Source organism: Aethalodelphis obliquidens, unplaced genomic scaffold (genome assembly GCF_003676395.1).
Source record: "Aethalodelphis obliquidens isolate GAN/ISIS:26980383/991018 unplaced genomic scaffold, ASM367639v1 scaffold87, whole genome shotgun sequence".
In the NCBI taxonomy this organism is placed as follows: domain Eukaryota; kingdom Metazoa; phylum Chordata; class Mammalia; order Artiodactyla; family Delphinidae; genus Aethalodelphis; species Aethalodelphis obliquidens.
Window position 1 is genome coordinate 816986 of NW_020838031.1, and position 13648 is coordinate 830633.

General features: G+C 49.9%; 1 long non-coding RNA gene across 1 annotated transcript; it reads left to right on the forward strand.

The window, feature by feature from the left end:
- The first annotated feature begins 224 nt into the window (after positions 1–224).
- On the forward strand, positions 225–13400 carry LOC113613407 (uncharacterized). The gene is made up of 3 exons (XR_003430247.1): positions 225–236; positions 6522–6531; positions 13290–13400. It is a non-coding gene; the product is annotated as an uncharacterized LOC113613407 (long non-coding RNA).
- Positions 13401–13648: the final 248 nt, after the last annotated feature.

A 13648-nucleotide genomic window follows, 5' to 3' on the forward strand; every position in this document is an offset into this window, starting at 1 on the left:
GTTCCCGTTGTCAGAGGGGTCAGCTCAGCCCTGAGAGGTCAGATGACATGTCCACAGTCACAGGGACGCACTGTGACGGAGGAAGGGCTGGCGTCCAGCTTCACGCTGAATGCGATGCCCTTGCAGAGGACCTGTATCTCCCCACGAGATGGCATGTTTCTTCCAAGCCACCAACGTGCTCTAGGTAAATATCCAGTATAACCCAAACACAGCCCCACGGTGAGGCCTTGAGGAGAGTTTGGTCCACGTGAAGACGCCGAGGGGCTGAGTGTCAAGTCCACGGCCGCGCACAGCCCGCCTCCGCCTCAGTGCACCCGAGCCTCGCAGCTCAGCCCGCGAGGCAGGCCTCGTTCCCTCGTTTTCCTGATGACGGAAACCGAGGAGCAGAGCACCCAGCCACCTCTCCCAGTCACAGAGCCACCAAGAGGAAGTCGGGACCCCTGCTCTGCAGCCCCTTCTGCCCGCCCCTTTCTAGCCCCGTTCCTGGAGCCACCGGCACAGCAGAGGAGATTCCAGCTTGTGGCCGGTCCGGTGAGAAGGGGTGTGACAGCAGTGCTATTTCTCCAGCACTGAGTACAAGACACTCTTTCCAAAAGCCATCGTGAGGGTCGTGGTTTCTCCTCTGTAAATAGAAGACGACTAGATGTGAAGTGGGGCCTGGGAACCGGGGCTGAGGCTGCCCCCGGGTTTCCAGGAGAGTCTGGGAATGCTACTGGGGACACCCTGGCACCTAATGACGATTAAGAAGGACCAACCAAAATGAGTGTCCTCCAGTGTTGCTGACTGCTCTGGGGAGTCCCAGCGAGTTACATGAGGTTTGCGTTACACACGGAGCCGTGGGTTCCACGGGCACACACCAGGCCTGTGGGGAGGCGGGCAGGGAGGCCGGCGGAGCCAGTGGGGTGAACGAGAGGTGCCGTCAGGACTTCACCATTAATTTGCAGGATTTGGGAAATAGGGAAGTGATTCCCAGTGGTATCAACCTGGAGAAAGGCAAGCAAATCGCTAGTTTTGGTTTTTATTTTGCTGTTTTGTTTGGTTTCGTTTATCTTGGTTCATTTCAGCTGGAAATTTCAAGGAACCCACCTGTGGTGCATTTCTCATCAAACGCAGGATGTGAAAGCTGCGGGGACCTAAATGCTCAGAGAGCCCACACCTCGGCTGGGAGGAGAGCGGCGCGAGGGGTGGTGGGTCAGCCCCTGGGGCACTTCTGGTGACTGGACCCTCTCCTCCACCGAGGAGACCCTCCCCTCCTGGTCAGCAGACCCCTGCCCTGGAGCTGGGCTCCTGACACTGTGCTATTCAGATGCTTTGTGTCGAGATCATCCAAGTGTCCTGCAGGTCACCTCAGGTCCTGGGATGGAGAATGCTACCTTAAGGACACACATGACCTCACAGGTCCCCCACGAGGATGAGCAGGCAGGCTGGTCAGGAAGGCCTGGCCATGAAAACAGACAGCCCGGAAGGTTCTTCCAGCTGTTCCGCCGGCCCTGCCCCCTCCTCCCCCTTTCCGGGGTTGGGGGGTGGGGACAGAGCAGACCATCATCACTTCATGCAGCAAGAGCAGGTGGGTGGCTCCCCCCGTGAGAAGGTGAGGCAGAGGTGGGCCCAGAGGCTAGGGTTCAACGCAAAGACGGAGACATTGTGTGACCGACACCCCCGGTGACCCCAAAGTGTGTCTCTGGGGGGCATGACGTGAGGGGAGGGGGTCTGCCCGTTATGTATGGCCATAAGCCCATTTTTTCTTTCCTGGGGAGAACATGCATAGTTTTTAATCACGTGCTCAAAGGGTTCCTGACCTAAACGCAGTTAAGAACTCTGACAACAGGCGTGGGGGAGGGGGGCAGGTGCTCTGACCAATGACACGTTTACTGATCTTCTTTTTCTGATTCAAAAAACAGTCGATGCTTACGTGGAAACAGGAAAAATAATGTAACAGAAGACTAGATGGAAAAGCAGAGGACACTGGTGTCTCTGCTCTGCAGAAATGGATCTTCACTGAGCGGAGGCCTGGTGGCTGAAGATACAAGGGTGGCGAAGAAAACAGATGCAGATCTCTTCCCTCTTGGAGGCCGCTGTCTGGGGGGGCGAGACAGAAACTGATGCAGCAAACCAGTTGGGTGAACTGTGGAGGATGCTGGGTGGTAGGTGCCGAGAGAGAAGTTGAAGGAGCTGGAGTAAGGGGTGGGTGTGGGGCAGTGGGAAGGCCTGGCTGCCAGGCCCATCAGCAGGGAGCCTTTGGGCACCTGGGGAGGCTGTGCGGGCAGAGAAAGGAGGGGAGGCAAGTGCAAAGGCCGTGAGGTAGGAGTCTGTAGCTGTGCTCCTGGGGGGTGAATGAGCCTGAGTGGACCAGCTCGCAAACTAGGACAGCAGCTCCCAGACATTCACCCTGGAGCCTGACAAAGGGCTGAGAGAAGGCGGGACCCTTAATGGGCTCACAGACTAAACGGGCCGGAAGTTGGTGTGTGCTGTCTGTCCCTCCTGGTGACCCACTCTGGGATCCTCCAACAGCCTCCTGGCCCACACATGGCCCAAAACATGGGCAGATTCAGGGTGAAAAGAAAAGGGTCACACTCGTGGAAGATTTGGAAAACACACAGCAGTGAAAACAAGCAACGTGGCTCTTGGATACGCAGACTCACTTTTTCAGCTTCCGCCCAAGGGGCAAGTGGAGAAGTCCGGACCCAGGGCAACTGGCAACGAGCCCTGACCAAGCCTGGCTTCTTTCTGCTTACAAAACAGCTGCATCATGCCAGCCACCACTCTCCTTGACCTCACGAGCTATTGTGAAATGCAACCAGACGCGTGATTTGAAAGAGACTCTGCAGTCATTACTCTATGGTGTCATCGAAAAATACTCTGGGGGCCTCTGAGGGGGGTCTGGGGGGCTCCTTTCCCAAGATCGAGGCCTCTGAGGGCTCTGGTCCCTCGCAGCCCGCCTGTGTCCGATGGGGACTCAGGCTGTGTGCGTGGTGAAGATTCACCTCTGGCATTCTGGCAACTGGTCTGTTTTGACTTCAGATGTGTGAGATCATGATCTAACAGCAGGGCCCCAGGGGAGAGGGTTCTCCAGGTTCCTGATGTGATAAAAGACCTTTTTCTTGGCGAGAAACAAGTTAGCATAAAAGGGCTGCTTGCCTGTCACTGCGAACTACAGTTCTGGCCAGCGTGTAACTGGGCCACAAAGAATGTGTGCGGGACCTGAAGCGAGCAGAGAGAGGGCGCCTCCTGTCATCTGGGATGGGGGTTGTTTTGACTTTAAAGATCATTTTTGTGCTTGAATAAGCATTTCTTTCTTTTCCTCCCCATATAAATGTGCTATAAAGAGGCCCAGGCAGGGGACTTCCCTCCTTGTCCAGTGGTTAAGAATCAGCCTTCCAAGGCAGGGGACATGGGTTTGATCCCTGGTCAGGGAACTAAGATCCCACATGCCGTGGGGCAACTAAGCCCGCACGCCACAACTACTGAGCCTGTGTGCCACAACTAGAGAGAAGTCCGCGCACCTCAAGGAAAGATCCTATGTGGTGCAACTAAGACCTGACGCAGCCAATATAAATAAAATAAATAAGTAAATATTTAAAAAAGAAAAGGAAAGAAAATGCACACTGGATTAAAAAAAAAAAGAGGGCCAGGCATCAAGGTGACACACACTTTTACTGAAATGCAGCAATGGGCGGGTACAAGTGGGGGTGAGACTCTGTGCAGGATGCAGTTCTCCCCACCCTTTCCTTCCAGAAAAATCCCCAAACCCCAGAATAGTTGGTATTGGGAGTTACTCCTTGAAGGACATGAGGAAGGCCCTACTGTTTGCCCACGGAGCTGGTTCTTTTGCAAGTTCTGGACCTGGGCTTGGAAAAAGAATCATGAGATTTTATGCTAAGCATGGGTCACCAGCTCCTTCTGATTTGGGGCATGGCCTCTGAGTGGGCATGGGGCCCAGTGCCCCTGGCTGGGACCTCGCATGAGCCCCAGAGCCATGGTCAGAGCTGTGGGAAGAGGAGACACAGGCTGGGTGAAGTGGGTCATTTTCAGGAAGGTCTTCGGAGACTCTGGGAGGAGGCTACCTTTCATCGGGGCTCAGATGAGGAAGTGAGACAGAGCTGGGAAGAGGACCTTCTCCTTACTTTTGCACGGGACACAGCATCCCCCAGGGGCGGTGAGACCAGAAGGGAATGTGGTGTCTGTAGGTGCCTTGGGGTTTCTTCGGCTTCGGGAACACTCAGAGGCAGGGCCCACAGGGCACTAGCCATGGAGGGAAATGACAGAGCATCCCGTGGGGTCCCTGAGGCCTTCAGCAGCTTCTGAGCCAGAGAAGGAAGGGAGAGGTCTAGTGGTGAGCATGCGTGCAATTGTTCAGCTCCCTGAGTGACGGTGCTGTGATATCTGTACATCTCTATCTCTATCTGTCATCTCTCTACCTATCTATCTATTATCTATCAATCCATCATCTGTCTCTATATCACCTCTATCATATCTATCTATATCCATCTATATCTATCATTTGTTATATCTATCTATCTATCCATCCATCCGTCTTCTATCATCTGTCTTTGATCTTGTCCTGTGAGGTCACCTGAGGGTTTTGCTGTTAAGCATTTGGAAGCTAAAGGCAGCAAGACTCGGCTCGGGTTGCCAGCATGTCCTCTCCCGCTGGTCCCAGCCGGGGGTGAGGGCTGGGACCCTTCTGCAACACTGGCAGACAGGCCTAAGCCCTGCCTGGCTGAGGAAGCCTGGGTCTCGCCGGGGGCTCTCAACCAGAGGAGGCCATTAGAAAAGCAAGCAAGAAAGGGCTGTTTCTCAGAGTCACTGCACTCTGAGTGATCAAGGCAGTAAGCTAGCAGCAGCAAACGGCAAGATGCCCAGATCTGGGCTTTCCGTGGCCTCTTTCTTCTCACGCCACGTGAGACTGTAGCTGAAGAGAGCCCGCTGGCACCGCTCCGCTGTTTACGTTTGGTCATTTATTCCCAATTCCCATGAGTCAACCAGAGAGCTCTGCCAGCACGGCCACCCTGCCATGCTGTTTCCTCTGGATTAGTGCCACGGACTCTACGCTGATACATTTTCCCTGAAGGAAAAGATAGCCATACTCAGGCAAAATATGCCCATATATTGTTGGGGCAGCCACGAAGCCGGAATAAGTGAACTGGTTCAGCTAAAACAAGGGTCAAGCCAAACCTGAAGCCAACGCACGCCCAGGAAGGGTTGTTAGAAGGGAAAGATGTAAAGCAGAAAAAGGAGATGGGGCAGCAGGCACTTTCAGTCCTGTTTTAGGCTCCCCTCTGGCAGTTGTCACGAAGCGGAAGCCACCCTCCGTGGAGGTCCTTGTGGGGCTCCAGGTACCGATCTTCCCCGCAGATCCCTAACGATGGTGGCGGGCGCCCTGGGCTGGTGACTCCCTTTCTCCCAATGCTGCCCCTGGAGATGCCCTTCACCACAGCCGGGACGCTGAAACTGACACTCCCCTGGCCTGACTGGGTGTGTCTGGGTTCTGCCAACCGCATTCCCTCCTGGGAGACCCGGCTGCAGAGCTGAGCTGGGTGAGACAGGCGGCTGGAGGGGATGAGCATCGTCAAGGTGCAGGACTGTAGCCGGGAGACCCCGGCTCCATGGGCCGCAGCTGGCGCACGGTTTTCTGATTTCCTGGGGGTAGCCACCGCCTGCAGCAGAGTGGGGAGCCCCGGGGACTGCAGCTCTGGGGTGGCCTCCTGGGTCAAGGGCAGCCGCCACTGCAGCAACTTTGGCGGCAGGTCCTGCAGCTTGGCTTTGGGGGTCCTTCCTAGAAGCCTGGCCTCTGGTCCGTTTCCTCAGCTCTCCCAGTGATTCTGTAACCCATCAAAACTCCCAGATCAATCCTTCCCTGCTTCAGCTAGCAAGAGCCTGTTGTTTTCTCTGCAAATCTACACTGTGTTAATGTACAGAGTATAGGACAGCTTTACCACGTCCACTCCACAACGAACAGAACGGCAGGGAGGCCCAAGGTAATCTTGGTGAGTTGATAAGTTTAAGCAGAATTTGAATGACAAAGGAGAGCTCCTCAACTTTTCAACCTTCTCAGTTTGAAAACTTCTCACTCAGCCTAATATTTACTCCCTTTGAGATCCATGGGGAATTTGCCACATTTTTTTTTTTTTTTTGCAGTAAGCGGGCCTCTCACTGTTGTGGCCTCTCCCGTTGCGGAGCACAGGCTCCGGACACGCAGGCTCAGCGGCCATGGCTCACGGGCCCAGCCGCTCCGCGGCATGTGGGATCTTCCCGGACCGTGGCACGAACCCGCGTCCCCTGAATCGGCAGGCGGACTCTCAACCACTGCGCCACCAGGGAAGCCCTGCCACATTTTAAACGATGCTGAAAGCACGAGCCACACTGAGCTGGCACATCCGTCTGTGATAGAAACACCTGGACTCTCTGTTCACTGACATAGGCCAGTGACAGTGACGAGACAGCTCTTGTCATTAACACGGGTTCTTGGCTCTCAGCAAATATCCCCTGGCTATTTCCCGCGTTGTGCTTGGGTCAGGGAGTCATTCTAAGGTTCACGCTCTCGTCATGGTCTGCTCATCTCACGTTATCCAGAATGAAGGAGGCAGAGTAATGGCCCCCCAGAGGCTCACATTCTAATCCCCAGAACCTGGGAATATGTCCTGTTTCCTGGCCAAGAGGAATTCAGGCTGCTGATGGTATTAAGGTTGCTTATAAACTGACCTTAGAACACGGAGATGACCTTGGACTGTCTGGTCGGGCCTGATGTAGCCACAAGGGTCCTTAAAGGTGGAAGCGGGGGGGCAGAGAGGAGAGTCGGAGGGAGATACACCTGGGGAGGAAGGATCGGAGGGATGCAGCATTGCTGGATTTGAAGATGGAGGAAGGGACCATAGCCAAGACATGCAGGGCCTCTAGAAGCTGGAAAAGACAAGGGAATGGACTCTCCCCCAGCGTCCCCAGGAAGAATGCAGCCCTGCTCACACCCTGACTTTAGCCTGGGGAACACCTGTGTCAGACTTCTGACCATCAGAACTGCAGGATAATAAATTTGTATTGTTTAAGCCACCAGGTTTGAGGTACTTGGTTACAGCAGGAGTAGGAGACTCATACACAGACCTCAAGGCTTTCCTTCCTGAGATTCTTCAAACTCCAGGGAGTTCAGAGCTAAGAATGCTTCTGAGAAGGTGAAGCTGCTGAGAAGGAAAGTCTGCAAATAAATGTTCTATTTCCAAAAAGACTGGCCAATGGAAAAACCACCCTTCCCTTCTCCAATTGTGGATGGAAGCCTTTAATAACTTCGGTTGGATAGAAACAATGCGTAAATGGCACATAAAAGCACATTTCTCAGAATTTTGATAGATGCATCACATAATGCTGTACAAAGCAATCTTGTTTGGGATCCTATTTCCATAGGGCCTGGAACATAATAAGAAAATAAACTGTCCTATGTTGAAAAAGTGAAGCCTGAATCAGTTGGGAGGGGAAAAATACAATTGAAATGCCGTTATGAATTGCTTCATTCAGACCTACCGAATACATGATTAAAATTTAAATGTACCATTTTATTGTGTGGCTTGTGGGATCTTAGTTCCCCGATCAGGGATTGAACCTGGGTCCTTGGCAGTGAGAGTGCAGAGTCCTAACCACTGTACCACCAGGGAATTCCCCAAATGTACCATTTTAAACACTGCCTAAGGACTTCAAAATCCCTTTAAGCCATCGTGCACTGCTCTCACAGTGGGGGCAGGGTAGTGGGGTAGAGGCCGCACCAGGTAGGTGCCTGGGGGACAAAGACTGTAATAGGGAAGAACCTTTGTATTCTATTACGGGTTCATCACTAAAGGGATGTTGCCTATAAGCTTAAATTATGCGTAATGGCTCATCTCTGGAAACCCTGCCTCCCAGGTAATGAGCGTTAAGCTAAAATACCTTTGTTTAGCTCACAGGAAACATCCTGACCAGGCCCACTTGTGAATGGCTGCAGGAAGGAAGACATTAACACTGGCCAGAACCAGGACTTTACCCCCTCCCCTTCTAGTATAAAAGAAGCCTGAGCTGTAATTCGGGGAATACGGTTCTTTGGGACAGGAGTCCACTATCTTCTCGGTCTGCTGGCTTTCCAAATAAAGTCACTATTCCGGGCTTCCCTGGTGGCGCAGTGGTTGAGAGTCCACCTGCCGATGCAGGGGACACGGGTTCGTGCCCCGGTCCGGGAAGATCCCACATGCCGCGGAATGGCTGGGCCCGTGAGCCATGGCCACTGAGCCTGCGCATCTGGAGCCTGTGCTCCGCAACGGGAGAGGCCACAACAGTGAGAGGCCCGCGAACCACAATAAATAAATAAATAACAAATAAAGTCACTATTCCCTGCCCCAACAACTTGTCTCTCAATTTATTGGCCTGTTTTGCAGTTAGCAGGATGATCTTGGACTCGATAGCAAGACCAGGAGGCCCAGCTCCGGAGGATTCCCTTGGAGCTCCTCTCACAGGGCCCGAGAGCAGACATTTAAGAGATGTCTGTTGTCCACAAGGCACTCAGTTCATGACTACCACTTGATAAATTGTTTGTCTGTGTGTTGATTCCTGTCAGTACCAAGGAGCTAAGGAAGCTTCACAGGGTGTTCAACTAGGAAGCACCTAAGTGTGGCCTGGCCCCTGTGCCACTGGGGCCTCCAGGCACTGCAATGTTTCAGTGCAGTCAGGCGAGTTGGGACCAGGGCAGGTACTGGCTTGGGTCAGGAGGGGCTGCAGACAGAGACATAGGAGAGTGAGTAAGAGGATGACTATGCAGTGGTGGCAGCAGGGAGCCCAGATAGCCTGGAGCCGGGAAAGGGGAGAAGGAGGCCTGGGTCTCTCCCACACCCAGGCCTCAGAGCACCTGAGGCTCAGCCCGGCAGAGCTGGAGGAACCGAGTGGTGAAGAATGGGGAGGTGGGATCATAAAACACGAGGTGCCAATGCCCCGCAGACTGGATGCAGGAGAAGTAAGGAGACCACAGAAGTGCGTGAGCAGGTCTTCACCTACCATGTTTTCTCTGCTTAGGAGCCGCGCTTTTTTCACATTTTAACATCCTGAAATAGGGCCATATTACAGCTGAAGGCAATCACTGCCCCTGTCTGGTGTGAATATGGCTGCTATTCCTGGCCACAGGACTGACCACTGCAGCTCTCTGATGTTTCAATCAATAAACTAGACAGTTTAAGGAAGGAAGGAATCTGAGTCGCCTTCATTATCTGAAGCCTTTCCATGCAATTGAACTTCAGTGGAAAACCTTTTATAAACTGGGCATTTCTGATAAGATCATGAAAGCACCAGAATCAAACTTGCAGAATGGGTCTTAGGGGCTTAGAAGAAGATCCTGAAAGCAATCATGGGGCACGTTCTAAGATACGCTGCATCTCAAGCTTGTGAAAAACAGTCAAAACTTTGAGTTAAAATGACCTGAAAGAATCACACTCCGGCTGCAAAGAAGTTTTAGGAACATTTTAAACTAGTTTATTTCAATCATATTTTCCTTTTTATTAGGCTTCCACAAATGTGATATTTCAGTATAGATTTTTTAATTAAGTCCAGAAGCGCTCTTATAATAAGTGTAAATTAAAAATTCTAGGGACTTCCCTGCTGGCGCAGTGGTTGAGAATCCGCCTGCCAGTGCAGGAGACATGGGTTCAAGCCCTGGTTCGGGAAGATCCCACATGCCGTGGAGCAACTAAGCCCGTGCACCACAACTACTGAAGCCTGCCTAGAGCCTGTGCTCGCACCACAACAAGAGAAGCCACCACAATGAGAAGGTTGCACACCACAACAAGGAGTAGCCTCCGCTTGGTACAACTAGAGAAAGCTGGCGTGCAACAGTGAGGATCCAATGCAGCCAAAAAAAAAAAAAATTATTTTCTTCCCAGTATTTATAAAATAATAGTGCATCTTATGATGTCTTGAATTTTATGAAATCTAATCATTCTTTCTTTAGTTATATTAATATTTTACATTTTAGACATTGTATTTTTATTTCTAGAAGTTCTATTTGGTTCTTTTTCAAATATGCTGGGTCACTTTTTATAGATTGCTGTTACCTGCAGGTATTTTCAAGCCCGTTTTATTTCGTTAAGCACAGGGAGCATAGTTGTTTGATAATCTTTGTCTGATAATTCCAATATCTAAATATTAAAGATATATTTGTTCTGTTTATTGTTTTGGTTGGCTTTGTTTGTTTGTTTCTGATGCCTTGCTTCCTACGTGCTTGGTTATTTTTGACTGTGTGCTGCTCATTGTCTTTGCAATGTTTATGGACCTATGTTGAGGAAACAGTAATCCAGGCACTCCCAGGAACTACAGTCTGGGACCATGTTAAATCAATCCATGACATGAGGTCTCCTGTACCACCCAGGCAATGTGAGGCTGTGATGCCCATCCTTGTGTGAGTCACAGTCACAACTCCTTAAGGCCATTATTGCTTTCCTTTTCTTTCTTCCTCTGCTCTGCTCAGCACAGCAAGGACTCAGGGCAGAATTGGCCTCAGCACTTCTTATCTCTGAGTTTCCCCTTCACCAGAGGCTTTGGCCTGGTAGCTTTTTACTGCTTTGTCAGTAACTTCATGTCGTTATGGAAGTGTTTTGAATATTTAATCTAGAACGCTGATTGTTTTCATGGGGAAGGTTGATTCAAATAACTTGGCTGAAATTTCTGTAAAGAGAAATCTCTGTGCTGTCATTATTTTATTATTTTCCATTTTATGGTACCCAGTCCCTAGTACTAAGGCCTTCTACATGTGGGGTGAGAATCAAAGGCAGAGAGGCAAAGCTGCTTCAGAGAATGAACAGAGCCCTTTGGGGCTTGCAGAGTAGATATCAGGAAGGGGATGAACTCAAAAAACCCCTGCCTGTGTTTCACTATATAGATACTTTCCTCACTGTTGTCAGGAGGAAAGAGGCCTGGCTGTTCTCTCCTACCTGTGACTTTGGTCCTATGACACTTGGTATCGATAACCTCAGTTTGGTGCCCAATTAAATTTAAGTTGTAGTATCTTTTCACTCTTTCATGAGTGGATCCCTTGACCATATTGTGATCCTTGGAGAGTGGGGCTATATCTTGTCTTTCCTCTTGTATTTCCTTTAGAGTCAGAGGCCTTGGTATTGCTGGACAAAACCTCATTGAATAATGAATTGGTTTGGTTGATTTGTAGTTTCTATTATAGCTGAACTTTGAAATGCCCTCTGAGCCAGTAATTTCATTCCTAGAAATATTCCCTCCCAATGCTTCTTTATGTTCCAAAGGAATGGATAAGAATGTTTGCAGCAGGACTTGAAATGACTCAAATTCCCATCAATGGTAGAATGAAAAAGTAAGTTGTGGTATGATCACCCAATGGAATACTATACACCCATGAAAACGGACAAACAGCAGCTACACGCAAAACAGAGAGGAATCTCAAACAAAATGTGAGCACAATACATCAGCAAAGAGAGAGTTCACACACTACAGCTCCATTTGGATAAAATTCAAAAAGAGGCAAAGCTCCTCTGTGGTGTCAGAAGTTAGGGTCATGGTTGGTTAGCTGGGGCTGGTGGTAGGGAAGGAGGACAAGGGTGGGAGAGGGCGGGGGGTGGAGGCATCTTCTGGGTTCTCTCTCTAGGCTACATTTCTGTACACTGTTCTGATTTCTCTGATGAATTTACCTTGTGAATACCTAACTGTATATTTATGATTTGTGCACTTTTCTCTATGTATCTTATATTAAACATTTTTCAAAGTAATAAAACATAGTTGAATATCATTTTTTTCCTAAGAAAGACCATTTCTGTTCAATTTTTGGAAATAGAGAAGTACAGAGTCCTTCTCCAGATGGCTTTTGGGTTCTCCCTGGGAGTTAACGGTGGGGTCACAACACCCCAGGTCTGAAAAATCAGCGCGGGGGCCGGGTACCACTGGGGCAGCTCAGAGCAGATGCAGAGAACTGTGTGAGGTAGCCATCCATGTACAGACCTTCCCCAAGTGAATCTGGTCCTGTTTTCTGCATTAAAAATATAGATTTTTATTGTTTGCAGTTCCTTCTCTCCGAAGGCGGCAATTATGTGGATCTGTCGCCAAAATCCAGCCTCCTTCCCTGGGGGGCTTCTCTCCCTCCCCTGCCCACCCAGCCCAGGTCCCCCACCACCTGCTCTCCCCTGGTCTCGGCTGCTGGGAGGCGACTAGCAGGGCCAAGGGGAAGGGACTCTTGTTTCCCATTGTTCTAGGGGTGGGTCTGGGTGGAAGGATGGTGTTAAAAGGGAGGAAAGCACATTACAAACACACATGGATTATCCATCAGTTTGCGGCACAGGACCCGATTTCTCTCTGCACAGACGATCTGATTTATCCTTAGGTCTCTGTGGGTTCAGAGCAGACACATGTGGACCCGCCAGGGTGACGTGTGCACAGGCAGAATGAGCAAAGATGGGAGGGGTGCTGGGCAATGCCCCCCGCCCCCGGCTAAGGTCAGGAGAGCAGCTAGAGTTGGATGACTTTAGGGAAAATGAAGCAAAAGTTAAAAATCCAACAGCAGATTCTCGTCACCACTGAGGCCATCGTCTCAGTTGTGCTGTGTTTTCCTCTTTGCTGAGCACAGCTGTTTTCAGAAACTGTAACAGTGGGAAGGATTTGGAAAGGGAAATGGGGATGGGGGGGAGGGCATGGCGGGAGGTAGAACCAGTGACTTGACAGCAAAAGTTCTCCCTGTTTGTCGGAGGAGTAAACCTTGAGAAATCCCTGAGAAGAGGCGACCCAAGCTCCCACCTCCACTCCGTGCGGACTCACAGACACGCAAGTCTGGGACCCTCATCAATAAAAATAATATAAAGTTACAATTACAAAATGGCCAGGGCCTTGGAAAGGGTCCTCTTAAGTGAGGGACACTGAAGATTTTGCTTCACTAGCTTTGTAGTAACACCTCCGGTCACAAAACCCTTTCTTTATAAGAGAAACACTGCAAAGATCATATATAAAGTAATGAGTAATCTAGGGTGCATTTGCAGACAGAAAGCAATGCGTAATATAAAAAGTGGTAATATACAGAGCAGGACAGAGAGTCAGTATCATAACCAACTGGCTGAGATATTAAGTGTTGTTGGACAAAATTTTCTGAAATTTCCTTTTGAAAGAAAATAGGCTAATAAGAAATATCTGATTTAAAATCGCAAGAGAAGCAACACAAATGTCCACCGAGGGACACATAGATAGACAAAATGTGGTATATCTATACAATGGGATATTATTCAGCCTTAAAAGGAAGGTAAGTCAGGCATGGGTGAATCTGGAAGACAGGATGCCAGTGAAATAAACCAGTCACAAAAAGACAAGTACTGTGTGATTCCAGTCATATGAGGCACCTAGAAGAGTCCAGTTCATAGAGACAGAAAGTATGTTGGTTGCCTAGGGCTGGGGGTAGGGGGATCAGAGTAAGTGTTTAAGGGACAGAGTTTCAGTTTTGCAAGATGAAAAGAATTCTGGAGATGGACGGTGGCTGTACAAAAATGTGAATGCCACTGAACTGTACACTTAAAAATGGTTAAAATGGTAAATTTTGTGTTGTATACACACATATATATATAATCACAGTTTTAAAAATTGCAAGAGAGGTTTGCAGCTACCATTTCTCCTGCCTCCTAGCTAGGAGAGACTTTCCAAAAAC